Source organism: Geotrypetes seraphini, chromosome 1 (genome assembly GCF_902459505.1).
Source record: "Geotrypetes seraphini chromosome 1, aGeoSer1.1, whole genome shotgun sequence".
NCBI lineage: Eukaryota > Metazoa > Chordata > Amphibia > Gymnophiona > Dermophiidae > Geotrypetes > Geotrypetes seraphini.
Window position 1 is genome coordinate 25,810,918 of NC_047084.1, and position 27,175 is coordinate 25,838,092.

General features: G+C 43.2%; 1 long non-coding RNA gene across 1 annotated transcript in view; it reads right to left on the reverse strand.

The window, feature by feature from the left end:
* Window positions 1-26,344, reverse strand: part of LOC117360946 — a 36,649-nt gene extending 10,305 nt beyond the window's left edge. Inside the window, exon 1 of the long non-coding RNA XR_004539559.1 lies at window positions 26,227-26,344. This is a non-coding gene — a long non-coding RNA (uncharacterized LOC117360946). The remainder of the gene's footprint in view (window positions 1-26,226) is intronic.
* Between the last annotated feature and the right edge of the window lie 831 nt (window positions 26,345-27,175).

Here is a 27,175-nt window from a genome sequence, read left to right on the forward strand (position 1 = left end):
CTGGCCTACATTTCCAGTGCCTATCTTTGCCAGAGACATGATTCTCTAAATGGCGCTGTCACATGATTGACCCACGGTCGGTGGCCGCCGATCTTGGTATAGAGATATAGAGAATCTGGCAGTTTGTGGTTTCTCACTTGATGGGGAAATCTGAAATATATGTCAAATTTTTGAATTAGTGCATCGGTGTATATTAACCTTTTCCTATCGTGTGTCCCGGATGACGGGACATTCCAAAAATGTCATTGCCATCGTGGATAAACAGTCTGTATCTAATATAATAAAATGGTAGGACGCGCATGCGCACTAAAAAAAACGTGTTCCCTGATCCCGTCGCGTTTTTTTTAGTGCGCATGCACGGGTTTACGTCACCAAACTCGGCAACTTGGACAACAATCGCGCTTATGCTCAAGCCGCCGCCACAAATCCTCTCTTGAACCGCACCAGGATCGAGAGAGGAGCTGCGGCGGGGGCTTGAGCATAAGCGCCATTGTTGTCCCCCTACCTAGCTGCGAGGCTGCGGCGGCCTTCCTCATGGTTTCACGGTGGTTGGTCCGCCAAACAATTCCTGCCATTGACCAAATTTGCCCCACCGTTCCTTCCCTTCCTCCATCAGGTACAGTTCAGCTCCGCCTATGTTAAAAGCAGCTGCTTTGAAATTGGAGCCCTGCCACCACCGTAACACGTTCCCTCTGCCGCGGTCCCATATGTCAGAGAAGGGGCGGGACCAAGGCAGAGGGGAACGTGCTACGGCAATGGCAGGGCTCCGATTTCGACGCGGCTGCTTTTAACATTGGTGGAGCTGCACTGCACCTGATAGAGGGAGGGAAGGAAAGGTGGTTGTGCGCTGTTGAGCCCCTCTGCACGGGCCCAAACCAAAAAAGGAGCCAGGACTCTTCCCAACCCGGCGCAGCCAGACCCGACAAAACGGCCCTACACCCACAGACCCGCGAGCAGGGTTGCCATGGAAACCTAACCGGAATTACATGCAGTCGTGCAAGGGTCAGTGAGAGGGGATCAGGAGCTAAAGAGAGATTGAAAAAAACAAACAAACAACAGTGCACAAGTAGAGAGAGACACACAGACAGTCACAGAAGGACAGGGGGCTAAAGACACAGATTGAAAAAATAACAAAACACAGAGGACAAGGAGAGAGAGACACAGGAAAAAAAAATGACAAACAGACATACAGCAGCCAAGGAGACAGACATACTTACATACAGCGTCCAAGTAGACAGACAGAGAGACAGCAAAAAAATACAAACAGCCAAGGAGACAAACAGAAAAAAATAAAAAATACAATGCCCAAGGATAAATTCAGGAAAAAAACCTTCCAGACATACAGTGGCCAAGGAGTTAGACTGAAAAAAAGACATACAGACATACAGCAGCCAATGAGACAGAGAGACTGACAGCGACCAAGTAGACAATCAGCAAAAAAACACAAACAAACACACAAAGCAAAAAAATAGAAACATACAGCGGCCAAGGAGACAGGCATGCAACAAATAGGAAAAATAAAAAAACTTTTAATAAATCAACCATACATGAAGAAGGAATAAAAAAAAAAAGGGAAAAGACACCTACAGGGAAACACAGGATCAAGAGCATACAGAGAAAACAGAAGTTTGCAGGAATCAGGAACATATAGAGAAAGGAGAGCAGAGACCCCTGCAAGAAGAGAAAAATAGCAAAGAGACTGGGGATGAGAAAGAGAGCAGAGATGCTTGCAGGGAGAAAAAGCTAAGCAGTAATGTTACAGCTTGAGAGTGCAGACTGAGGAAGAAAGCAGAGACAGCGCTACACAGGGAAATGGAGGGAGGAAAGAGACAGAAAGAAAAATACAGACAGACATAAATTCTAGCACCCGTTAATGTAACGGGCTTAACGACTAGTGGACTAATAAAGAGCCAGGAACACAAAATATTTGAATTTACAGACTTATGACTTATTTACATTATGTTTACAATAGCCGTAAATAATAACGGTGAATAATACAAAACTTTGCTAAAATAATTACGATTGGAACCAGCGTAACGTAAAATTTATTACGATAGGAAAAGGTTAAATGATCTAGATTATGTTTGCCCACAAGGGACATCAAAGGGTAAAGTTATGAAGCTTTTCCACCAGTAAAGACTGGTCTGAATGTGTTAAAATGGCTTTCAAAGTTGCACACAATGTACTGGATTCAGTAAATGGCGCCCACAATTAGATGCTAAAAATATCTGAATGTGAAAGGGGACAGACTTAGAATTAACCTCAGAAAATACTTTTTCATGGAAAGGGTGATAAATGTGTAGAATGGCCTCCCAATGGAAGTGGTGGAGATAAAAACTGTATTTGGTTGGACAGGAGGGCCTGATTGTGCAAATACAAGAGTGATCAGTGGAGACCACCAGAAACACTCTACCTGACTTGGTTAGTTGAAGGTGGGGGAAAGGTGGGAACTAGGTAAGCTTTCTAAAGGCCGCCCAGGTGAAGAGATACGTAACAGAAGCAGTGCCTGTACAGCTATGTAACTAGTGCTGGCCATTCTCTAGCAATGTTGCTGGCCACCAGTTACCAGGAAGCAAATGTGGGAAAGGTTACCTCCCCTTTGCCAGCTGGTTAGTTCTAATTGTTAGCAAATTGAACCGTTGAGATCGTTGACATATTTTTGAAGTTGTTTGAACTTGCATTGCAACTGTGCTGCTACCATTGTAATAAATTCCACCCTTCAGAAGAATTAAAGGCAAGTGCCTTCTATGTCTTTGCTTTGCAGAGGGGAGTGAGATGAGAAGGGTAAAGGGAGAAATAAGCAGGGAATGGAGGGAGCAAAATCAAAACCCTGGTTGCTGCATTCCCCATTTGTGTGCACTACAGGGTGACTAATTCCAGGTGACTAATTTATAAAGATACACAAGTACCTATTTAGCCTTTGTGAAGTACACAAGTAGACTTTCCGCTATATCAATAATTTGTAATTATTAGATCATCAAAAGGTGAATTATCCACAAATCTGAAAGTATTCCAACACCATAGTATTTGTCGTCAATCCACTTTTCATAATATAAAAATTAGGTCTTACACTCATCTTAAAGGAAGTCATTCCAAGGCAAAAGCAACCTAGAAGATTCACATTCTAAACTGAAATCATTTCCACATTTAATATCCAATATCTCCAATATGTGATATACTGTAGTTGGATTGACTATAATTTATTGTATTTTGCCATTTTATTGTAAACTGCTTTAAAACATTTTTTTTTGTATTAAGCAGTATATAAAGTTATTAAATCAAACCCTGGATTTTATAAAGAACACCCAAATATATATGTGCCCAAATTTGGGCGTAATCTAGAGAACCACACAACTCAATCGATTTTTTTTATTTTATTTATTATTTTCAACTTAAATTTCAAGTATTACACTTGTACAGAAAGCAAGAATAGGATAGATATCAAATACAAAGCAATATAAATCTTAAATTAAACAAATATACTATTTATGCTCAAGTCCACAATTAGGATCCAAGAATTATAGAAAATTGGTGAAAATTTCTAGAAAGAAAATTATAAAAGAAACTGAGAACTATAGCACTGAGATAGGGTCACAATATCCTAAATATAGGCTCAATCGATTTAATGAGCCAATTCACATAAAAATTGTATGCGAAGAATTAAATATTGATGTTAATTGTCACCAATCAGGAGTTGCACTTATCCTGGAGAGCCCTTTATATACCAGGGCTGAGCAGTAATTTTTCTCAATGCCATTTTCTGAATCTAACCCTATACTTCTACATTAGAGCCCTCTTTCAGTACAAAGTTAATGTCTAATTAATGCAAACGTGTATTGGAGATGAACTATGTGTTAAAAATGGGGCAGTGTCATTAAGAATACACTCTCTTTTGAAATAGTGCACCAACTTTACAAAGAGCATGCAGGGCCTGTTTCTAAATACGGTGTCCTGATTGTAGGCCGACTAACAGACCAATCGGGATGCACATATTATTTTTAAATTAATGCAGTGAATGATGCCTACAAAGGCCGGTGTAGGTGTGGCTTATGCTGGAAGTGGCCTTAGGCGTCCATAGGCATGCCTAGGAGCTTCTGTAGGTGCGAGACAGATGCCTTTTAACCTTTTCCTATCGTAATAAATTTTACGTTACGCTGGTTCCAATCATAATTATTTTAGCAACGTTTTCTATTATTCACCGTTATCATTTACGGCTATTGTAAACATAATGTAAATAAGTCATAAGTCTGTAAATTCAAATATTTTGTGTTCCTGTCGTGTACTGGATGTCCCATGCCATGAGACATACGATGGCAACGACACTTTTGGAATGTCCCGTCATCCGGGACACACGATAGGAAAAGGTTAAATGTAGGCCTGTAAAACACTGGACTACTTTTAAGACATCTGTACTAAAAACAGACACAGTTGTGGATGCCGCACCCAGTGGCATAGTAAGGTAGGTGCAAGGGGAGCGGTCTTCCTAAGGGTGTGGCACCCCTCAGCCTCTCCTTGCTGTGTGTGCGCGCCCCTTTCCTTTTTTACTTCCCCGTCATGAGGTTGTTGCCTGCGTCGGCATTGGCACTCTCTCTGATGTTATTTCTGGGGCCTGCGTCTAGGAAGTGACATCAAAGGACAAGCCAACACCGACATGGGCATGCTGCTCATGCTGGAGAAGTTAAAAAGGAAGGGGAAAAGGAAGGGTGTGTGTGCAGCAGGATGGGAGGGGGTGGCGGGGAAGAGGACAGGTGCGCCATTGCCCCGGGCGCCGCTCACCCTTACTGGTGATTGACATACAGTAGGCACCCATTTTGCAGGCACCTACCGTGGCAGGCACCGTTTCCAGAATCAGGCCTGCACTGTTTTCAAAGAGTACACATTCTCCTAATAGTTTTTTATTGATTTATTTTATAACTTTGTATACCGTTTATAATTAAACAGTTCACAGTGTTACATACATAGTTTAATGTAATCTAATCTAATGCTTGGCTTTATATACCGAGCCATCATTCTAAGAAAGCTCTACTCAGTTTACAATAGTTAACTTAATAGATAAAAATCATAAAATGTAAAAACTGAATTTCAGAAAAAATAATTTTCAAAATGGTTAACGAATAAAGTGGTTTTTAAAGATTTACAAAAAAATTGAAGTGAACCAGAACTCCTTAGAAGAAGCGGAAGATCATTCGAAAGTTGAGAAAACTTAAAAATCAAACATTGACTAAAAATCTTGACTCCTTTAATCCCTTTTTTTGAAGGAAGAGATAATTTAAATTGTTGATTGCCTCTTGCAAAAGAAAATCTATATACATTCCAAGATAAGGGAATAAGAGGGGTATAGATACCATATAGGATTTTAAACACAACACAAGCACATTTAAATTGAACTCTAAAATAAACCGGGAGCCAATGAAGACTCTGAAGCAACAGAATCACATGGTTAAATTTACGTTTCCCAAAAATCAATTTCGCAGCAATATTCTGAATCAGATGCAATCTGTAAAGGCAGGTTTTTGTGATACTGAGATAGATAACATTGCAATAATCAAGGCAAGATAATACAAATAATCCTAAAAAAATCATGTTAAAACATTATTAAGAACTAAAACCATAATAAGAATGTTCACTTGTGGCGGTTCGTGCAGTACCGGCAAAGAATCTACCATCTTTGCAAAGAATGTGTGTTATTAGTGCTGTATGAGAAAAAAACCATTCAAGCCAATGTTTTCTGCTTGTGTTCATTTGTTAAAGATATGCAACAATATGGGATATGTCATTGATATTTCCCATGTCATTTCCTGGAGGACTTTTCAAAGTGAAATAAGTGTACATGTTTGCCTTTAATGTAAGCAGCTATAAATGTATTCCCCCTCCCTCAATCACAATTTGATGGAATCTTTACATTCCTCCATAGAGTAAATCTTGATTACATCCCAAATCCTTCTTAATTTCACATGTTCATCCACACCTCTTTTGCTTCTTTAAAGCACTTTGTGGCTTGATTAACGTATCAACTTTCTTATTTCTAGGCTTTATTGAAGCCTATTTTGGCTTTATTCCCAGATGTTCTTTTTCTTTTGCACTAACATATTGTAGTTCTTATAGTCTTAAACGTTTTGAGGAGCAAAAGCAGATTTGTCAGCGCTGTGTTATATTAATAATGTACATTCACCAATGAAATGCCAACCCGGGGGTCTTCTGCAGAATATCACTACAGCAGCTCCCCATTAAACTTAAATGATTAATGGCGGGAGAACGAAATATAAAATATGAAAAGAGTGCTCTTATCAGTTGATATTCAGGTGGATTTAACAGGGCAGCAGTGGCTTCAGCCCAGTTAACTCTCGTTGTCTGGGACCTTCTCTGATATTCAGTGGCACATAGTGGTATCTAGACAGTGCCAATGAATATCAGAGCAGGCCACAGTTGCTCTGATATTCAAGGGGGGAGGGTGGTCTGCTCCTGGTGCATGCTCCAAGAGGGTGCATAGCCGGCTGGGTCCGGAACTCCCGCTGCTCTAAACGACACCTCAGAACGGCTGCCGTACTTATTCTGAGCAGAGTCAGCAGCCGCGCTGAAGTGCAGGAAGTTTCCGCGATAACTGCGTCTACCGTCTCTGCTCTGGAAGGGGTAAGTGACGTCGGAGGGGGGTGGACCGGCAGCCACAGTCATCGCAGGACCTTGCCGCAACTCCCTGCTTCTGCTGGCCCACCTCCCTCTGATGTCACTTACTTCTTCCAGAGCAGAGGCGGTAGACGCAGTCATCACAGGACCTTCCTGCACATCAGCGCGGCTGCTGACTCTGCTCTGGAATAAGTACGGCAGCCATTCCGAGGTGCCGTTTAGAGCAGTGCGAGAGTTCCAGACCCAGCCGGCTATGCAGTCATCACGGGACCTTGCTAATTTGGATGTAGAGATAAAGGAGCATAGCAGGGTGGTGGAAGGAGACAAAGGGGGTCAGGGTGGTATGGAAGGGTGGTGAAGGGAGAGAAAGTGGGTCAGGGAGGTATGGAAGGGTGGTGAAGGGTGAGAAAAGGGCATCAGGGTGATATAGAAGGGTGGTGAAGGGTGAGAAAAGGGCATCAGGGTGGTATGGAAAGGTGGAGGGAGAGAAAGGGGGCAGATGCTGATGGAATTGGTGTGCAGGGAAAAGGGAAAGAGACATAAGGGGGAAGGATATTGCATGGAATTGGGTTGGAGGGAAAGAAAGGGGGCAGATGCTGATAGAAGTAGGGGGAAGGGAGAGGAGAGGGGACAGAGCGAAATGCCAGACCATGGGGGTGTGGGAGAGGGAAGGAGAGGAGAGAAATGCCAGCCCACTGGAGGAGGGAAGGGAAGAAGATGGATGCCAGATCAATGAGGGTGAAGGGAGAAATGGAAGGAGGCATAAAATTTCTGAAAGGGGAATAGAAGGAGAGAAGATGCTATATAAAATGGGCAGAGAAAGGGTAGACAGTGGATGAAAGGAAGAGAGTGACAAGAAGATGAGGAAAGCAGAAACCAGAGAAGACAAGGTAGAAAAAAAATTATATTTATTTATTTATTTATTTTTGCTTTAGGGGAGATGCATCGCTGTTTCTGTGGTGTTGCATTGTATGCAGAGTCCATCTTCTTGGTGCTTCAGTTTATCCTTTGTCTACACATTTCTATTTTATCTCCCCATTTACAAAACTGTAGAGCGTTTTTAAGCGTTGGCTGTGGTGGTAACAGCTTTGATGCTCAGAATTCTATGAACATCTGAGCTGTTACCACCGTGGCTAAAAACCATACTACAGTTTTTTTAAAAGGGGGAGGGGTTAGTTTGTGATTACATATTCCATACTAGGCAAAGGTGTTTTCTGTGTGTTCAAAAAGACATGGTTTTCTGTTAGGATTGACTGTGTAGGATCGATCTGTACTAATCTGACTTGTTTAGTTTTACAATGGGGCCTAAATTCTCTATTACTGCGTTTAACTTAGGCGTGCTTTGGACGTCGGATATAATTGAATAATCACGGAGTTAAGGGTCTTAATTAATGTTAATTGGGTAATGAACGACACATAGACGTCCCTAGGTAGTACATAACGAACTAACGTCTATCAAAAGCATAGTCCCGTCTGCAGCTCTGGACGTGGGCGTTCCGTGGGCGTTCCGTGGGCGTGCCACGTGGGGACGTTGGATAGGCGCTACCTGGGCGAACCTGTGCGTCTAAATCTCGTGAATTATGTAGACGTAAGAAACCCTGGTCTAACTTGGATTTCAATGCCGTTTCAACTATCGTAATTCCGGCTCTTTGTTACACGCGAGGCAGATGTCCACTGTGTTTTTTCATCAATAATTCCAATAGTGAATTTCAATAGGTAGTTTTCATATTTTCTCTGTCCTAATAAATATAATGACACCATAACAATGGAACACATTATATTGCATGGATAACAAACCACATTTCAGCCCAAACCATAATATAATTTTCACATGGCTTTTACATCCCCCTTTTTTGTCTCAACAAACAGCACTGCAATCGGCTCTCTTTTGAAAGCAAAGAAAAACCAGCACACATTATCAGCACTTAAAAAGAGAATAAACAGATACACACCTTAACATTCCAGCTTCCCTCATTGCAAAATGGAGGTGTTCAGTTGCACAAAACTGACCTCATTGTGACCTCATCAATCTGCATCTTCCAAAGTAATATGCCACAATTAAAAGATGTGGTGGGTGTTGAACCCACAACCTCTGGATGTTAGCAGCAAAGGCTGGGCTCCTAACCGATAGAGCTACAGCTGCTTGACTGAGCTGTTTGTGCTTCATTAGGTATCATATCAGGATGAACTCAAATAAGTTTAAGCAAAGGAATGCCTAAAGATTTGGAACATGGCATACGTTGTTAGTTTTTATCGTGGTAAAGTATACATTTCTGAAATGGTGAAGAAACAATAATATACAACGGCAGTAAGCGGTATAAGCAAATCCAAACTGCTATAAGCACAAGAAAGCATTTGTAGCTCAACACGCTAATGTTCCTTTTCTGAGCTTTGCCATCTAAAACTCCCCGATTCAACTCCCACCTTTGCTCATTTTAATAAGGTCCTAGTTTTTTCCTATTAGATCTTTTAACATTTCCCTTTGCAGGCAAACCTATTTTCAACTTACCATGGCTCGGACATCCTACGCAGTGATGAGAGAAACCTTTCCTCTGACAGCAAGATGACATTTGTGGATCGCCTGGTTAATGTGCTCTCATCACTGCGTAGGATGTCCGAGCCATGGTAAGTTGAAAATAGGTTTGCCTGCAAAGGGAAATGTTATAAGAGCTAACAGGAAAAAACTAGGACCTTATTAAAATGAGCAAAGGTGGGAGTCGAACCGGGGAGTTTCAGAGGTCAGAGCTCAGAAGAGGAGCATTAGCATGTTGAGCTACACATGCTTTCTTGTGCTTACAGCAGTTTGGATTTGCTTATACCGCTTATTGTTTCTTCACCATTTCAGAAATGTATACTTTACCACGATAAAAACTAACAAAGTATGCCATGTTTAAAAGGAGAAATGTTATATTCAACTCCTATAAGAAGTGGAAAGCATCATCAAAGTGCACCTGGAAGGCAGATACGCCACAAGTAAAATACAGGCTGGGATTTGAACCCTCAAAGCCCGGAAGATTGGTAGAGAGTGCCTTTCCTCACTGACCCACAGCTACAATGCCTCTGGCTCCCTTGTCATATCATATCTTAGTGAAGTGCTAAGGGAAAAGGAGTTTAGCTATAATGTCATAGTAGGCTGAGACAAAACAAGTGGTAGCTCAATGGTTAAAAGCGCTGCTTTCCTTGAGCCCCAAACCCATATTCCCAAGTGTGCTTGAATGCATGTGAGGTGGAGCTCCGTTTTTCTCACACGCTAATCTTCATTTTAAGCACTGTACTAATGCATATATAGGACTGTAAATAATCTGTTCCGTTTAGGCGTTCTTTGTGCTGCAATTCTTTAATACATATTTCATATTTGTTTTCTACTTGAAAACTTTCCAAATCTTTAGGCATTCCTTTGCTTAAACTTATTTGAGTTCATCCTGATATGATTCCTAATGAAGCACAGACAGCTCAGTCAAGCAGCTGTAGCTCTGTGGCTTAGGAACCAGCCTGTGCTCCTAAGATCCAGAGGTTGTGGGTTCTACACCTGGCATATCTTTTAATTGTGTCATATTACTTTGGAAAATGCAGATTGATGAGGTCACAATGAGGTCAGTTTTGTGCAACTGAACACCTCCATTTTGCAATGAGGGAAGCTGGAATGTTAAGGTGTGTATCTGTTTATTCTCTTTTTAAGTGCTGATAATGTGTGCTGGTTTTTCTTTGCTTTCAAAAGAGAGCCGATTGCACTGCTGTTTGTTGTTCACTTTTGTTTCCTGGCATCCTAACAGTTCTCAGAAGTGGTGGAATTTGCTGTTTCTCCTCAGCATTCTGCAGCCACAGGTGCATGAGATATTTTCATTTGCTCCTAACTGCAAGCCATTCTAGTAGGAATGTGTTTCTTTTGATGCAATATAGGCATTGGGCAACAGCTATGAGTTAAATCAAACTTCAGAGGGCTTGGACAGGTGTTGAAGAATGATCCAGTTAGGGGGGGGAGGGTGTTCAGCATGAGAGAGAACAGGTTGCATTAAATATTAGACAATGGGCTGCACATAATAAAAGCTGAAGCAAAATATTGATATGTAAAGGCAAGGCTAAAGAGTTACCAGGTGTCCTGGCTGAGAAATGAATATAAACTATTTGCTAACCTTACTCAAGACTTGAACCCCCTGATGTATGGAAGATGAAAAGCAATGCATTAAGGCATAGAGCTATAGAGGTAACATTGTTTAGAACATAGAGCTTAGAGATGTGAAGGAAATTACTACAATGTCACTACAGCTGTATATTGCAAAACCACATCCAATGCACATCCAATTAGATTTGAATCCTAACGGTTCCTATGACGTCAGTCGCTAAGTAGGCGTGCTTAGTATATAGAAAGCTTTGGCACAGCCATTTTTCCTTTGTAAGACCCCCTCATGTGAGTTGGTGTTTGTGGTGTTCCGTTTCCTCAATGATGAAACTTTGTGCTATGACTTGCCTGTTCTCCTTTATACTCCCTTCTGCCTTTGACACTCCTCCCCACCCCCATTATCTGTATTTCTTTAGTTTATGGATTTTTCTGGGTGTTGGTGTGAGGGATTGTTGAGGACTTAGGTTTTGTGTTAAGTGTGGAGGGGAATCAATTGTTAGGGAAAAGAAGGGGCCAGGCCAGGTTACACACAGATGCCTACACCCACCACTCTCCCAGCTTTCATAATGTCTGCCCCACTTCCATTTTCCATATCTGCAACTCTCCATGCAAGAAATTCGATTTCCGTTTTGGAGCCATGTTGTAAGGTGAAGATATCTTTTCAGGCTACTTGTAGAACACGTTCAAACACCCCCCCATAGGATAGCCAATGAGGTGTGATGGGCGTGGTTAGGAAGCGGGCCAAGGAACCGCACCCGAACGGTGCCCAATAGGCATTGAGAAACTTTTCCCGTCCTACTGACGTCAGACGCTAAGTAGGCGTGCATGGGTATAAGAAGGTCCAGGTGAGCAGTGTTTCTTTTCTATTCTATCCTATTCCTTATGCAGATGTTTGAGACTTTACTCTGTCTTAGTCTTTTACTTTTTTTTTCCTATCTCTGCCTCCCATTTCTCTCTATTCTACAGAGCCATTAACAAGCTACATGTCATTCTAATATGTTTTTTTATCTTTTCTAGAAGCAGCTCAGATAGTAAGTCCAGGTGAGAATGATAATTTGTAAGCTACTTAGGTGTCCTTATGATAGAACTAAAGAAACCAACCAGCAACAACTGACTTCTCTTTATGGGCTTTCGTTGTGTGCAATTGTTTATAATAGTTATTTTATTTCTGATATCTCTTACTCTCCATTCCACAGGGCTGACAAAAATGACTGAGAAGACTGATAAAGACCATGCTGGTAGATATTTTACTGGTAGAAATATGGATATGTAAGTAAAATGGATGTGTTCACACATCTGAGAGGGTTTACTCATAGAGCTAAAGTTAATTCTTTGTAGAATCAAATTACAGGCAAGTTAAAATCAGGTGAGGAATGGTTCTGTGTACTAACTCATTGATAAGAATAGGTTGGGTGTGTTGGGGGGGGGGGGGGGAAACACTGCCATTCAGTGGACATCCAATCAGTGTACATGGTTCAGGTGGAAAATTCCTAATGAGTGGCTAATGGCTGCCATTTTTAATAAGGAGTCTAAAGGTATGTTAGCACCTCTGTTACTTCTAGGTGTGTGTTCTGCCACAACTTCAGTGTTTCATTTTGGAGACATAGGTCTTTGTTAACAGTTTCTCTATTCTTCATTTCAGGTTAACTATGCTCATCAGCTCAGCACACCAGCTTGCACCTAGCCAAACAGTTGTAGGTGAGAATGATACTCTACTATTCTTCACTTGAGTCACTCTTCTGATGAGTGAAATAAATGTTTCACACTTCTATTGTTCTCGTCACACAGGTATCCTTGATGACTTTCAGGAACAATAGTAAATTGATAATGTTGGCCTCATAGAACACCATGGCACGCATTCCTGCTGTTATATGCACACAAACTTTTTGTTTTCAGTTAGTCTATTCCCTCACATGAGTTCTAAACAGTAGCAGTGGAGGATTACAGGTGATATTAACCCACACCATCAGCGAGTTAAGGCTATTGCTTTAACAACTCTACCACGGTGACATCTAAGCAGCTCAACATAAATGAGGTTAACACATTGCTTCAGGGAAGGGAGGACAGATATGGACCTTGGGGGTTGAACCCCCTGTTTGTGAACCTTGTGTAAACCAGCTTCTCCTCTTTTCTGTTTTCAGGTGTCTTAGACAGGCAACTGCAGTATTGTCAGATGGAGTTTTGTATTACTGAGAGCATTGCAGCTGTGAGCATCTTTGTGGTTTCCACACCTGCTTAACCAAAATAGTGCAGCTCAAGAACCAGGAGGATAGATTGAGGTATGTGGCCTTTACTTCAATCACCTTCAGTGAAAGGAAGAAAAACCCACATGTCTCATTTGGATTCTCCTGGTGTGGAGCCAACTCTTAGTAGCAGTAACCCTATTCCTTAACAACAAATCTACCACAGTGACTTATATTCTCTTCCTTATGTAGCCATTTACTTTGGAACAGGGACTGCCTTACTTTGCACATCATAGCTGAGATGTCGTCATCTACCTACAGTTGCATATACCCTTGCATTCACTTACTTTTTTCCTAGATTCTGCAATGATTTGACATCAGAGTGGCTAGCAGGTAATAGAATGAATGACAGACCCCAATAAAGATTGTCAAACTTTCTATATGTCACCTTGTTGTTATATTGAAAAGGGCCCATTCAGCAGTCCCTCCTGAACCCCTATCTACCTTGGACTCTGTCCACTAAACTGCTGATGCTACAAGGTTAAAACCACACAGGAAAGTTTAAACTATAAAAAAAATGTTTATTCTAATAGAAAACTTTTTTTTAAATGTAAACTTTAGAAAAAAATAACTATTTACATAACACACAACGCAGGGAAAGAGGGTGGGTGCCCCCCAAGAGCAGCTTGAGCTACCTCAGGCGAGGGGGGCGGAAGAGGTGCAGTCATTGAGAGGGTGTATGGCTGCTGGCACCATGCCCTCTTTCGGCTACCAGCCGCAAGAGGGCATGTTCCATCCTCTCCACACACCCTCTCATTACCTGCACCTCCTCCAAGATGGCAGAGTAGGCCGCCATCTCACTGGCCGCCCCCTCCTGAGGCTGGTCGGGCTGCTCCTGGGGGGGAACAGCAAGGAAAGGGGGTGGGATGGGAACAGGAAGGGCAGGAGAGTGAGGGGAAGGGCTATGGGTGGGGGAAGGGGAAGGTCCAACAGGGGATGGTGGTGGTAGTCCTGGAGGTAGTGGGGGGGCAGGTGGTGGGGGTCCAGGGGGCAGTGGTGGGGCAGGCAGTCCAGGGGGCAGTGGTGGAGGTCCAGGTGGCAGTGGTGGAGGTCCAGGGGGCAGTGGTGGTGTGGGCGGTCCTGAGGGCTGCCAGGCCTCCTCCTCCTCTTCCATCTCTTCTTCCTCCTCTGCTGAGGACCAGGGTGGGGCTCCCTCCATCACCTGCGGGGCCTCCTGAGGGGGTGCCTGCGCTGCTGCTTGACAAGAGAGAAATAGGATACAGTCAGATATGTCCACAACACTTTTGAACATGACATTATTTACTACGTTATTTTCTTCAAATGCTAATAACAGGATGCAAAACACCTACTCCACTGTAAACATCAAAATGTAGCGTAAGTAAGTGAGGCAAGTAGAACACCATAAAGCCATTGTGACATGATATCACAATAGCAGCTTTACTGCAGATTTTATGATTAAGAATGGTTGACAGCTACTCAAGCATTTTCATCTATTTATTCTGGTAGGCTGATCACAAAGAAACACACGCTGGACTCATTACTCACCGGCTTCAGCGCGCAATTCCTCCCTCACCCCCTCAAGGAAGGCCCGCTCCTGGCGCCTCAGCAGCCGCCCCCTTTTCCTGAGATCCTCAACCTGGATAATAGAGAGAGAGAGAGAAAGAACAGAGAGGGAGGGATATGATGAGTGCCATCTAGCACTGTGGCATAACATGTTTATTTAAGTCTTGACCTCTATAAGCACATAAAAATGGAGTACGCTGCCCTCCAAGAGCCCCTATCCGCTTTGCTGTCTGCCTCCACCCCCTTCTGCCACATGTTTTACATGAATGTATTCACGTACTCCAGCATTTTCACCTTTCTGTGCTGGAGGCATCGCTATCTCTCTACTGTACCTGGGACAGTGGGGGGGGGGGGGGGGTGAGGTGACATGGACAGCATCACAAGGAGGAGTGTGGGATTGAACTCACAACCCCAGGGTGCTGAGGCTGTAGCCTATCAGCACTGCCCCACATTACAGCATGTCCTGGTGAGCTTACAATCATGCAGCAGGGGCAATAAAATAGTTTGGTCAGAAGGAGTAGCGTGGCTTGAAACCCCTGATGTCAGGGTACTGATGCTGTCACTTTAAACGTCATGCCACTATCTCCCTAGACCACCAGATTGATACAGGAAAGGTGAAGGTATTTGTTTTCCTTTGGCAAAGTTGATTTCAAGATGTTTCTATTACAAATGCGAAGCTTGTGACCCAAAAATTAGTTGTGTGCATGTTGTGAATGGAATAGATGCCTTCTAGGAGCTTAATTTGTCATTTGAAATCCTACTACTGCTTCTTTGGGATGTGCTTTAATTTCAGTATTCAATGTAAAAGATTTATTATGCACAATTGTAGTTTTTAGAAGGAATCAAAATTTACCCACAAAAACATGAACAATTTGATTGAGACAGGTTTCCATCATTACATTTTACATGATTATTTGTGAGGGCCTGACTTGGAATACTTACTTCCCTGGGACAGGAGGCTCTACGATTGAACCGCCGGGTCAGGCGGGTCCAGGAGTCCCTGAACTGCAGGTATGACCTGCGATGGCCTGCCACTCTAAAATAGTGGTGCTCATGCCCTAAAAACAGCCTTGCCAGGAGTTTACTGTCAGCAGTGCTGAAGTTGGGCTGTCTCCTGGCAGCCATTTTAGGAGAAATAATTGCGTATGAAGAATGGGTGATTCTATGATGTCACAACGCAAAACAACGTGATGACGTTTTTGTGCCGCTTGGGCGTGCTTGCAGTAGCCGACCCGCGCTACATCAACACTGTTGATTACATCCTAAACCACGCCGATATCGCTGTTATACAAAAAAGTATAGCAGAACGCTTCGAAACTTACCATGTAAACCTAATGAAACTTCACCTCCCCCAAACACAATGACAAGTTTAGCTTAGCTATGCATGTTTGAGTGGGTGGGAAAAAAAAAACAATATTATGTCTTTGGTAACCTCAGTCAGGACTTGAACCCCTGACCTTTGGAAGATACATGTAGTGCTTTTAAGCACTGAGCTATGTTGGGGATTTGGGAATGGGAGTCTCCAGAAATGGCTTTATGTACAAGCTATGACGTCAGATGCTACTTTATGGTTAGGGTTAGGGCTAGAGTTAAGTAGCTCAGTAGCTCAGTGAATAAAACACGCTGTACCATAGGTATCCATAGGTTGTGAGTTCAACTCCCGGCTTGTCTTTTACTTGATTATAACATGAGGGGTTTATGCTGCAGGAGTGTGTTGTTGGGGTATTGCAGGGGTGTCTAGGATGACAGAGAATAGTCACTTGCGTTTTCAACAACACATTTGAATTAGTGAGCCGGGGGAGGGAGGTCACCGCAGCCTCGCGCCTCAGATGAAAAGGTTCATTTTTTAGGGACCGTGTAAGCTGATCTGGGACAGTCTTCAGCGACTCGGAGCCCTCCTCCCGGCTGGGCAGAAGGAGGAGGTTTTGGCGGTGGTGGTTTTGGTGGTGAGTGAGGGCGGGAGGGGGATTCACCTGGCTGCTGCATCTGCACTCCTGCTGGCCACAGACCTACTGATCACAGAGCAGAGATCACAGAAGCACGCAGGTATGTGTGCATGCGTGGCTAGGGTTTTATTATATAGGATATACACCTATCGCATCTCATTTTCATCATAAACACATTAGCAAGACTATACACAATACATTACAAAGTTGAGCTTGGGTTTGATAAAATAAACAGCATAATTTTGACTCTGTATTACATTTATTGAACCATACTTAAGAATATGGGTGTTGCATCCGTGACAACAGTGCTTTACACCATTGAGCTACCAGTCTTTTGCCTCAACTGACTGTGATATGATAGCTAAGTAGAGTATACTTTAGCACATCACTAAGGTATGCTATGACAGGAGAACCAGAGACCCAGGTGTAGGTCAGTGAGTAAAAGCACTATATCGATCATCTGTAGGTTGTGAGTTCAACTCCCGGCTTGTCTTTTACTTGTGGCATATCTACCTTCCAGGTGCACCTTGATGATGTCACAATGAGATCAGCATTGTGCTGCTTGCTACTTCCTCTTCCTGTGAACTGGAAGCCACATTCAGGTTTAATCTGTGTTTTGATTCTGTTTCTTGTTGTAAAGAATGAGCTGATTGTTGCAATGTTTTAAGACCAGGAGAGTGTTCTTTCGAGCAAGATATCACTTCTAAACTATCCTCTCTGAAATAATGTCTCTGGGAAATCGAGAGAAAGCTTATTGGATGACTTAGGGTGCCTTTCCTGCCAGTCTTTGTGGAAGTTAAACGAAGTTTATAAAAAGTCTATATGGTGTTCAAAGTCCTATCCTTTCCACTTCTAATAGGAGGTGAGTATGACATTCCTGTACAGCTTTCTGTGTAGCACACATCTACCGGTTCCCACCTTCCATACTGATAATGTAAGTTCAACACCCACTCGGTACGTTTCATTTTCTAGTTTTCCTTTGAAACATAACATATTTTTTTTCCTTGTATTAATGGTAAACTGTACAATTCTGATACTGTGTTTTAGTTATGTTTTTCATCATCCTATACTTATCAATGCTGAATGTGTGATAATAAAGAGTATATATAAAGTATAATTAAAAAAAAAACCAAATAACAAAAAACAAACCCGTACTCACGTCTATCACGGGTCCATTGGAGACGTTTCAGAAACCTGCGTCTATTTTGCGCACGTCTATTTTGCGCGACGAGGTACGTCTATTTTGCGCACGTCTATTTTGCGCGACGAGGGACGTCTATTTTGCGCACGTCTATTTTGCGGGACGTCTATCTCACGCCTAAATATAGTTAATTGGTATTTACGTTTACCGGACGTCCAAAGCACGCCTAAGTTAAACGTACTAATAGAGAATTTACTCCTGGGTGTATTGATGTACTGCTCACTGCAGTATGTAAGATGCTGCCTTTTCCTAGGTACTCATGTGTAACATGTGGATTGTTACTAAAAATCATGTTTTCATAAAGATGGGGGGGGGTTGAAAAATGATGGGCCCCGGGTGTCACATATGCTAGGTACGCCACTGGCAGGCCATCCTGGCATTTTTGTCTTATTTTCTTTAATATATTGTATTTCTTTCCCTCCTCCCTCATGGTGCCTAAGTTTTGTCTGTTAGATATATGTTGCATGTTTTGTCCCCCTAAAAGTTGTATGGATTTTAGTTATGTACATCGCTTTGAAGTTTGAAGTCGATCAATCAAATCTTAAATAAACTTGGATTATCAGGGCAGTGATGGAGTAGTCTGGGAATGGAGTGAAAGAGAACCAGGAGTTATCCAGGCACCATGGATTTTCAGTGTTGGTTCTTGGATCATTATCTGGATAAGCTGGACCACATGAAGTCCTAACCTGACCAACTAGCTGTACAAGTACTGGCATTTCTGATGGCCACTGCAGAATATAGTACCTGGATATGGCCCAGCATTGAATATCTGGGTCTAAACCAGCCCCCAATAGTCAGCATTTTACAAAAACACTGATTGCCATGGGGTGAATAATGACTGCTTAATGGATTTGATTATGCCAACTAAATTTTCTTAGAAGTTCTTCATTTGTATGTACTGTCACTTTAGAGATATGCTTGGACAAAATTTTCAGTTTTGTTTGTCCTCAGTCTCTGAATTATTTGGATTATTCAAGTCAGTTAAGGTTGAGGGGGCATGCCATTTCACATGCTTAACAGTGAAAAGGTATTTTTTAAACCTTTTCACTTGCTTAAAACTTGCCGGCAGACATTTTCATTAAAGGCAACAGTAACTCCTAGGCATCAACAGTGTCATGAAAAGAGCCCAAATAATATCTTGAAGATTCCTGAGAAGGACAAATTTGCCCAGAGTGGAATAAAGACTCTCAGACATGAAGACAGGGACAATGCTATACTAGCACTGGCAAGAAGACCCCCAGGCATTGCAAGAGGGATAAAGTAGTGTCTGTATTGACACAGGAAAACCCCAAAGCACAAGGGGAGGGGTAAAGTGATACCCCATTGACTGGAAATCCATAGCATGGGAGATGTTAAAGTGGTACCAACATTTTCATGAAAAACTTAAATGATTTGGCTATGGAAAAGAATCATAAAGAGGATTAGATTAGGGTCAGCATTTTGTAGGAAAATGAGCCTGATTGAGGGGTTTATGAAGGAGTATCGACTTGGATAGATGGTTTGCATGGCAGAATTTGATGGCAAGACTCTACTGTCTTTCACATTACCATAAGAAGCAGATGAGAGAGCTTAATGGGGGTCCTTCTTTGTTAAAACTTAAATGTATAATTTATTTTTAAATTTTACTTAGCTTACAATTGTCTAGTCCTTCTTGAATGGTCCAATGGTCCAGGAAATAAACCAAACCCAAAATTTCTATAAAATTGCATACAGAGTATCATGTAGGTATTTGGGGGGGGGGGGGGGGGGGGGTAATTCAGAAAAGGTCACTGAGATTTAGGTGCTAGGATGCTGTGCGCATGAATTCTATATCAACAATTATGTACATAATAGATTTCTAGCGTGAATGGACATGCACATGCCAACATTTAGGCATGGCTGCATATAGCCATATTAATGGCTAGTGTAAATGACCACAACCAAATGTTGGAGTTGCACATATAACTGACAGTATTCTAGAATCTATATATGGTGCCTAAAAAAATCAGTGCTGACTAGAATGGTGATTGGCATGATTCTATAAAAAGTACACAATAGCTTATAGAATTTTACTAAGGGGGATAGTCTATAAATGGTGCCAAAACTTAGGCTCCTCACTTAATTGAAAAATACCATTTGAAATGGCTAAAATGGATGTTGGGGGGGGGTTGGGGTGGGTTGTCAGGGGATCAAAGGGGCCCAGCCACAGGAGGGAGTGGGTATCTCTCCTGCTGATCTCGGGAGGTGGGGGAGGCATGTGCTAGGCAGGAGGGAGTGGGCATCCCAACTATCGATCCTAGGGGTGGGCGTCAGGGGGATCCTCTTCTGCAGCCAGATCAGCTTATTGAAGCAGGGGTATTTTCCCCCGTCCCCAATCAACTGAGCCAGCAGGACTCCCCGAAGATGCGTTTCCAGGGAGTCCTGCCAGCTCAACTGATCGACGATTCCCATGCTGCAATCAGCTCAGCTGGCTGGGTCTACTTTTCAGATTTGAAATGTAGGCCAGCATTTTGCAGGCCTACATTTCAGGTGTCTGTCATGGCTCTATGGAGACATGTAGGGATGCTTAAACTTGCCCAAGGCCACTTCCAGGTGAAACCACACCCACACCCAGCCTTGGGTGAGCTTAAGTATCCCTAAGCATTTCCATAGACCCTCCACAAATGCCTACAGTGTAGGTGTCCTTCTTCGGAAGGATTCTTTCAAAAATGTGCATCCCAATTGGCTTCCAGACGGCGGTAGGACGCCTACAGCCATCTACAGTAGTGACTCCCATTTGTAGAATCAGCTCTTAAAGATATAGAATACTGCCTGTTACATGCCTACTATAATTACTAAATTGGCACTAATAGGAATTAAGGCCCCATTTCTATAAATTACATTACATTACATTACATTACATTAGTGATTTCTATTCCGCTTGTGCCTTGCGGTTCTAAGCGGATTACAAGTTAGAAGACTGGACATTTCCAGTAGCATTGCAGTACATATAATCAAGAATGCGTTAAGTTACAATTGTTGTTCTGGACTTTTCCAGGATAAATTGGTAGTAGATAGTAGATAGTGATAGGTTGTTTAGACGAATAGAGATAATATTGTCCGGATTCTGCTGTTTAGACGAATAGAGATAATACTGTCCGGATTCGGGTGTTGCTGGTGGTGGTGTTAGGGTAGTCATGAGAGCATTTTCTAATACTTTTGTGAGGTTATGATGATGGGAAGTGTTTTTTGAAGAGATGAGTTTTGATTTCTTTTCGGAATGCTTTAATGTCTATTGATTTGGTCAGTAGATTGGTGATGGTAGTATCGATCTTTGCTGCCTGTGTCGCTAAAAGGCTGTCATATAGTTTCTTTCGTCGTGTTCCTTTGAGAGGGGGGTGAGTGAATAGGCTCTGAGTTCTCCTTAATCTGTGTGAGAGGTTACGGTCAGTGTTCCCGCTAAGCTGCGCTGGCGTGCGCTGGCGCACAAAATATTACATCGCAGCGCACAAGTTTCTCGTCACAGCGCACGGCGTACGGCAGATGGCAGGGCGGCGAGAGGAGAATCGGGCGAGTTGGCTCATAACTTGCTGGCGCCCGATATTTTTAGCTCACAGCGAAAAAAGTTTGCTCACAACACCCGCCCGCTTAGAGGGAGCACTGGTTACGGTGTAGTCTGTTGTTTAGGTAGCTGGGTGCTGTTCCATGTATTACTTTGTATAGTAGACAGTAGAATTTGAACTGGGATCTTGCTTTTATTGGTAGCCAGTGTGAGTCTAGGTATGCTTTGGTGATGTGGTCATATTTGCCTAGTGAGTAGATGATTCTGAGGGCTGTGTTCTGAACTGTCTGTAATTGTTTTATCATGTAATTTGGGCATGATAGGTATAGGCTGTTACAGTAATCTACAATACTCAGTACTAGGGATTGTACTAATATCTTGTATTGATCTTTGTTGAAGAATTTTCTTATTTTTCTTAGGTTACGTATTGTGAAGAATGCTCTTTGGATGATTTTGTGGATTTGAGACTGCATTGTGCAGTTTCTGTCTAGTAGAATTCCCAGGATCTTGAGTGTGCTTTGCATTGGGTACTTGATTGTATTTACTTCTAGTTCTGTGAGAGATGGTTTTTTTTTCCCTTTCCAGTAGTAGGAATTTAGTTTTTTCCGAGTTCAGTTTTAGTTTATGACTTGACATCCATTTTTCTACCGTTTCCATTATCATTTTCAGGTGGTTTGTGGATAAGGGGTCTTGAATATTAAAGGGGAGGAGGATAGTTATATCATCTGCGTAGCTGAATGATACTGTGTTTAGGGCGTCTAGGGTTATGCCTAGGGATGCTATGAAGAGGTTAAATAATATGGGTGATAATGGTGATCCTTGTGGTACTCCACATGGGTTTGACCATGGTTCGGATATGTGCTCTTTTGATTTGACTTTGTATGTTCGTGTTTTGAGGAAGCTTTGGAACCATTTGTGAACATTACCTGAGATTCCTATTGCGTCTAATATCTGGAGTAGTGTGTGATGGTCAACTAGGTCGAATGCCGCAGAAAGATCGAGTTGAATGAGAAGCAGCTTGTTTCCTTTGCTGAGGTGTTGTCGGGCAATGTCTAATAGTGATACCAGTAGAGTTTCTGTGCTATGGTTGGATCTGAATCCAGATTGTGATGGATGTAGTATGTGATGGTCTTCAAGGTAGTTGGAGAGGTGTTGTGCGACAAGGCCTTCTGTTATTTTAATGTATAGAGGGATTGAAGCGATTGGTCTATAGTTTGCAGGATTATCTATAGGACCTTTGGGATCTTTTAGGATAGGTGTAATTATGATTTCTCCTAATTCCGGTGGGAAATGACCTTCACTTAGTGTTGTTTGAAGCCATAGTGTGAGGCTAGCTTTAAATTTGGTGGAAGCTGTTGCTAGTAAGTATGAGGGACAGTTGTTCAAGTCACATGAGGATTTGCTGTATTTTTTGTAAAGCCTGTTCAAGTCTGACCATTGTATCTTTGGGAAGTTTGTCCATATCCTGTCTGCTGGTATTGCTTCATCTGTTTTGGGATTGATTCGTATTTCTTCTATGTTAATTCTTGAATTGTTGAATGTGGATCTGGTTGTGATGATTTTGTGTTTGAAGTGATCCGCTAATTGGGTGGCTGTGGGAGTTTGGTTTCCTTGGGTGGCGAGAAATGGTTTGGTATCGGTGAGATTTCTTAAGATGTCAAAAAGTATTCTTGTGTCTGGTTTTTCGGTGCTGATGAGTTTGGAGTAGTAGTTTTTTCGTTTTTCCTTCAGTTTGGTATTGTATTGTTTGATTAGGATTTTCCATTCATCTTTGATGTGGTTGTGTTTTTGTTTTTTCCATGACCTTTCTAATTGTCTGCATTTTCTTTTTAGTTGTAGAAGTTCATCGTCGAACCATTTATTAGATGGTCTGTCTATTTTGTTTTTGTTTTTTATTGGAGCAAGTTCGTTTAGTGTAGATTCACTGAGGGTCCGCCAGCTGTTTATGAATTCTTTGGGGTTGTTGGGGTCGATTTCGGGGTCGACTGTGTTCCAGAATGTGTGAGGTTCGATTTTCGGTCTGAATTTGATGAGTGTTATCTTTGGGATGGGTTTGTTGTTATTTTGAGCCCAATTGATGGTGAATGAATATTTGAAATGGTCTGACCATAGAGTAGGGTGCCAGGACCCGTTTGAGATGTAGATGTTTTGTGTGTTTTGATTTGGAGATGAGTAAGCTGCTATATCAAGTTGATGACCTTTTTCGTGTGTGGGTTCTGGGTTGAGAATTTGATAGGATAAAGTGTTGAGGTATGAGAGTATATCTGTTGTTTGTTTGGATGATTGATCTTCTAAGTGGAGATTTAAGTCTCCGAGGATCAGGTTATGTGTGGAGGAGAGTGAGTTCTGGAAGATGAATTCTTCAAGTTCTTGTTTTGAAGTGTTCCATTTACCTGGTGTAATGTAGCAAATAAGACAGTTCAGGTTTCCATTGAGTGATTTGTCAGATATTTGGCAGGCTAGCAGATCAAGATAAGGGGTGGAGTGCTTGGTTAGTACGTCGATGTTGAGATTGTTTTTTGTTATGATTGCTAGACCTCCTCCTCTTCTGTTTTCTCGACATACTACTTCAAGTTTATATCCTTTGGGGCAGAATTCTGTGATGCTTGGATCTGACTCAGAGGTGAGCCATGTTTCGGTTAGGAAGAGACAGCCTAGATTGTCTTTGGTCAGCCAATCTTTGATTAATTCTGCCTTTGGGCTGACGGATCTGATGTTCATATATGCGCAAGCAATTGTAGTGTATTTTGTGGTTGGTGTAGTGGTTGTATTGATGATAGTTCTTTGTGAGGTTTGGTATTTTTGTGTGTTTGAGTTAGGTTTTGGTGGGGGTCTTTTTCCCCAGATGGTGGGGATGCTGGCTTGGCTGGATAGTGGGCATGGAGTTAGCGTTCTAGTGGTATGCAGTTTTCTGGTATGTTGAACAGGTCTGTGTGTTGTTGTTAGGATAGGGATGGTTTGTATTTGGTAGCCTGTGGTTTTCCATTTTGCTATAAATGTGGCAATTAGTATGAGGGCAAGAATGAGGTTGTGTGTACGCAGTGCCATTTTTTTTTTAATTTAATTTAATTTAATTTTTTTATATTTGTGAAGATTGCGGTTTGGTAGTTATTTGAGTTGGTTGTGAGAGTGGATGTATGGGTTGTGTTCAGAGTTCGTTGGAGAGGTGGCTGGAGAGGCAGGGGCTCTAATAGAGAGCAGAGTCCTCCTGCTTGCACGGCGTCGGGCGGAGGAAGGAGGGACAAGATGGCAGAAACTTCCTCCTTCCTCTGCCTAGGAAGTCGCTGGGTGGGGGAGGCTTTCGGTGGCCCTCAAGGGCTGAAGAAAAAGTCCGACTCAAAAGTCGGTCTGCGTTCGGCGATCCGCGGTTGCTGGAGCGGCAGGGGCTCTAATAGAGAGCAGAGTCCTCCTGCTTGCACGGCGTCGGGCGGAGGAAGGAGGGACAAGATGGCAGAAACTTCCTCCTTCCTCTGCCTAGGAAGTCGCTGGGTGGGGGAGGCTTTCGGTGGCCCTCAAGGGCTGAAGAAAAAGTCCGACTCAAAAGTCGGTCTGCGTTCGGCGATCCGCGGTTGCTGGAGCGGCAGGGGCTCTAATAGAGAGCAGAGTCCTCCTGCTTGCACGGCGTCGGGCGGAGGAAGGAGGGACAAGATGGCACCTAAAACATAGGTGCTGAGGAGTGTGGTGCAAAGCGCATGTCAATCATAAGTTAAATCATTGTAAACATGCAGTATGTCTGTTTCCATTCTGTTTCCATGCAGTATGTCTGGTTTTCTGACATCTTGTTTATAGAATTGCACCTAGTGGTGTCTAAAGTGGATTTAGGCACTGGTAGGTGTCCTAACCTTAGGCGCACCCTATTTATACCAGAGTTTTCTTGGCCTGAGTGCGCCAAGTCCAAAACAGGCACCTACAGACTAAACGTACCTACGATCCACCCACTAACTATGCCTACTTTCTGGTAGGTACCTTAGACTAAGACTACTCCTGCTATTCTATCTTATCTATCTATAGTATATGCTCTATCTTTGTTTACACCCTATGCTATCTATTAAAATGTTTTACCATGTATTATATAGCATACTATGCCACTTATAGCATTCCTTTTCTCTCCTTGTTCCTCCTACCTTCTGCTTTCTTCTTCCTAAAGAAAACAGCAGAATAATATTTGTCTTTCCATTTATGTTTTCTTTTCTCGACTTTATTGTAGTTCCTCCTTCTTCCTTCGTATAATCAGTCTGGTTTGTTTACGGTCTATTTAGTGCAGTGGTTCCCAGCCCTGTCCTGGAGGACCACCAGGCCAATTGGGTTTTCAGGCTAGCCCTAATGAATATGCAAGAGAGAGATTTGCATATAATAGAAGTGACAGGCATGCAAATCTGCTCCATGTATATTCATTAGGGCTATCCTGAAAACCTGATTGGCCTGGTGGTCCTCCAGGGATGGGTTGGGAACCACTGATGTAGTGTGACCGGGTAAGACCAGGACTGGATTAGCTAGAGTCCTGACCTAGGCCATCCAAGCCTCAGCCGAGCGGTTGAATGAGGCATGGAGGGTAGAGGGGTGCCTGCATCAAAATAAAAGAGGTCCAGTACAGGTGTTTAGTGTGAATTTTAAGATGACTTTATTTTCTGATTTTATATTGTAGTGCAATTCTAAAACATACAAACAAAAAAACTCTCATTGGTGGCTAACAGCCTGTTAGCATACCATGATTATTCACTTTACAGTTCAAAAAAAGAAAATATGGCAACTTCAAACAGCTTGCCTCTGGAGCAGTTCTCAGAGTGTAATTAGCCCTCTCACCCTAAGCATGGGCTTCTTAAATCTCCTGTTACCCTTAGTTAATCAGAAGTAGTAATTCTTAATTTCTTTGTTACTTTGTTTTGTGAGGCAATACCACATTATCAGAAGACAGCTTTTACTTCCCCCAAACATTATTCTGTGACCATGCCTTCAAACATGTCTAATTCCTCAGGCTCTATTTCAATATCCCCTACCAACATTTCTTCTGGCATTTCCTCATCATATTCAGTTCTGAGGTTTTCTACCTGCTTGCTTTGGGAAGTGCTGGTCTCTGCTTTCTGAATCCGGGCTTTCATAGGTCTGCCTCCCTCCAAGGATTCAGCAATGCTGTAAGCTTGTAGCTGCCTCCTTGGCCTAGGGACCACACCCTTTTCTCTAGCATGGGGCTGATTGCCTCTAGAAACACTGTGGTTCTCAGGTGCTTTGCAAATGAGACTGGATATCTTCCCTGCTGACTACCGTATTTTCACGCATATAACGCGCGCGTTATACGCGTTTTTACCTACCGCGCATACCCCTCGCGCGTTATATGCGTGAGCGCGGTATACGAAAGTTTTCAAACATAGTTCCCACCCCGCCCGACGCCCGATTCACCCCCCCAGCAGGACCACTCGCACCCCCACCCCGAACGACCACTCGCACGCGCTCCCACCCGCACCCGCATCCACGATCGGAGCAAGAGGGAGCCCAAGCCCTCTTGCCCGGCCGACTCCCCGACGTCCGATACATCCCCCCCCCCCGGCAGGACCACTCGCACCCCCACCCCGAAGGACCGCCGACTTCCCGACAATATCGGGCCAGAAGGGAGCCCAAACCCTCCTGGCCACGGCGACCCCCTAACCCCACCCCGCACTACATTACGGGCAGGAGGGATCCCAGGCCCTCCTGCCCTCGACGCAAACCCCCCTCCCCCCCAACGACCGTCCCCCCCCCAAGAACCTCCGACCGCCCCCCCAGCCGACCCGCGACCCCCCTGGCCGACCCCCACGACCCCCCCACCCCCCTTCCCCGTACCTTTGGAAGTTGGCCGGACAGACGGGAGCCAAACCCGCCTGTCCGGCAGGCAGCCAACGAAGGAATGAGGCCGGATTGGCCCATCCGTCCTAAAGCTCCGCCTACTGGTGGGGCCTAAGGCGCGTGGGCCAATCAGAATAGGCCCTGGAGCCTTAGGTCCCACCTGGGGGCGCGGCCTGA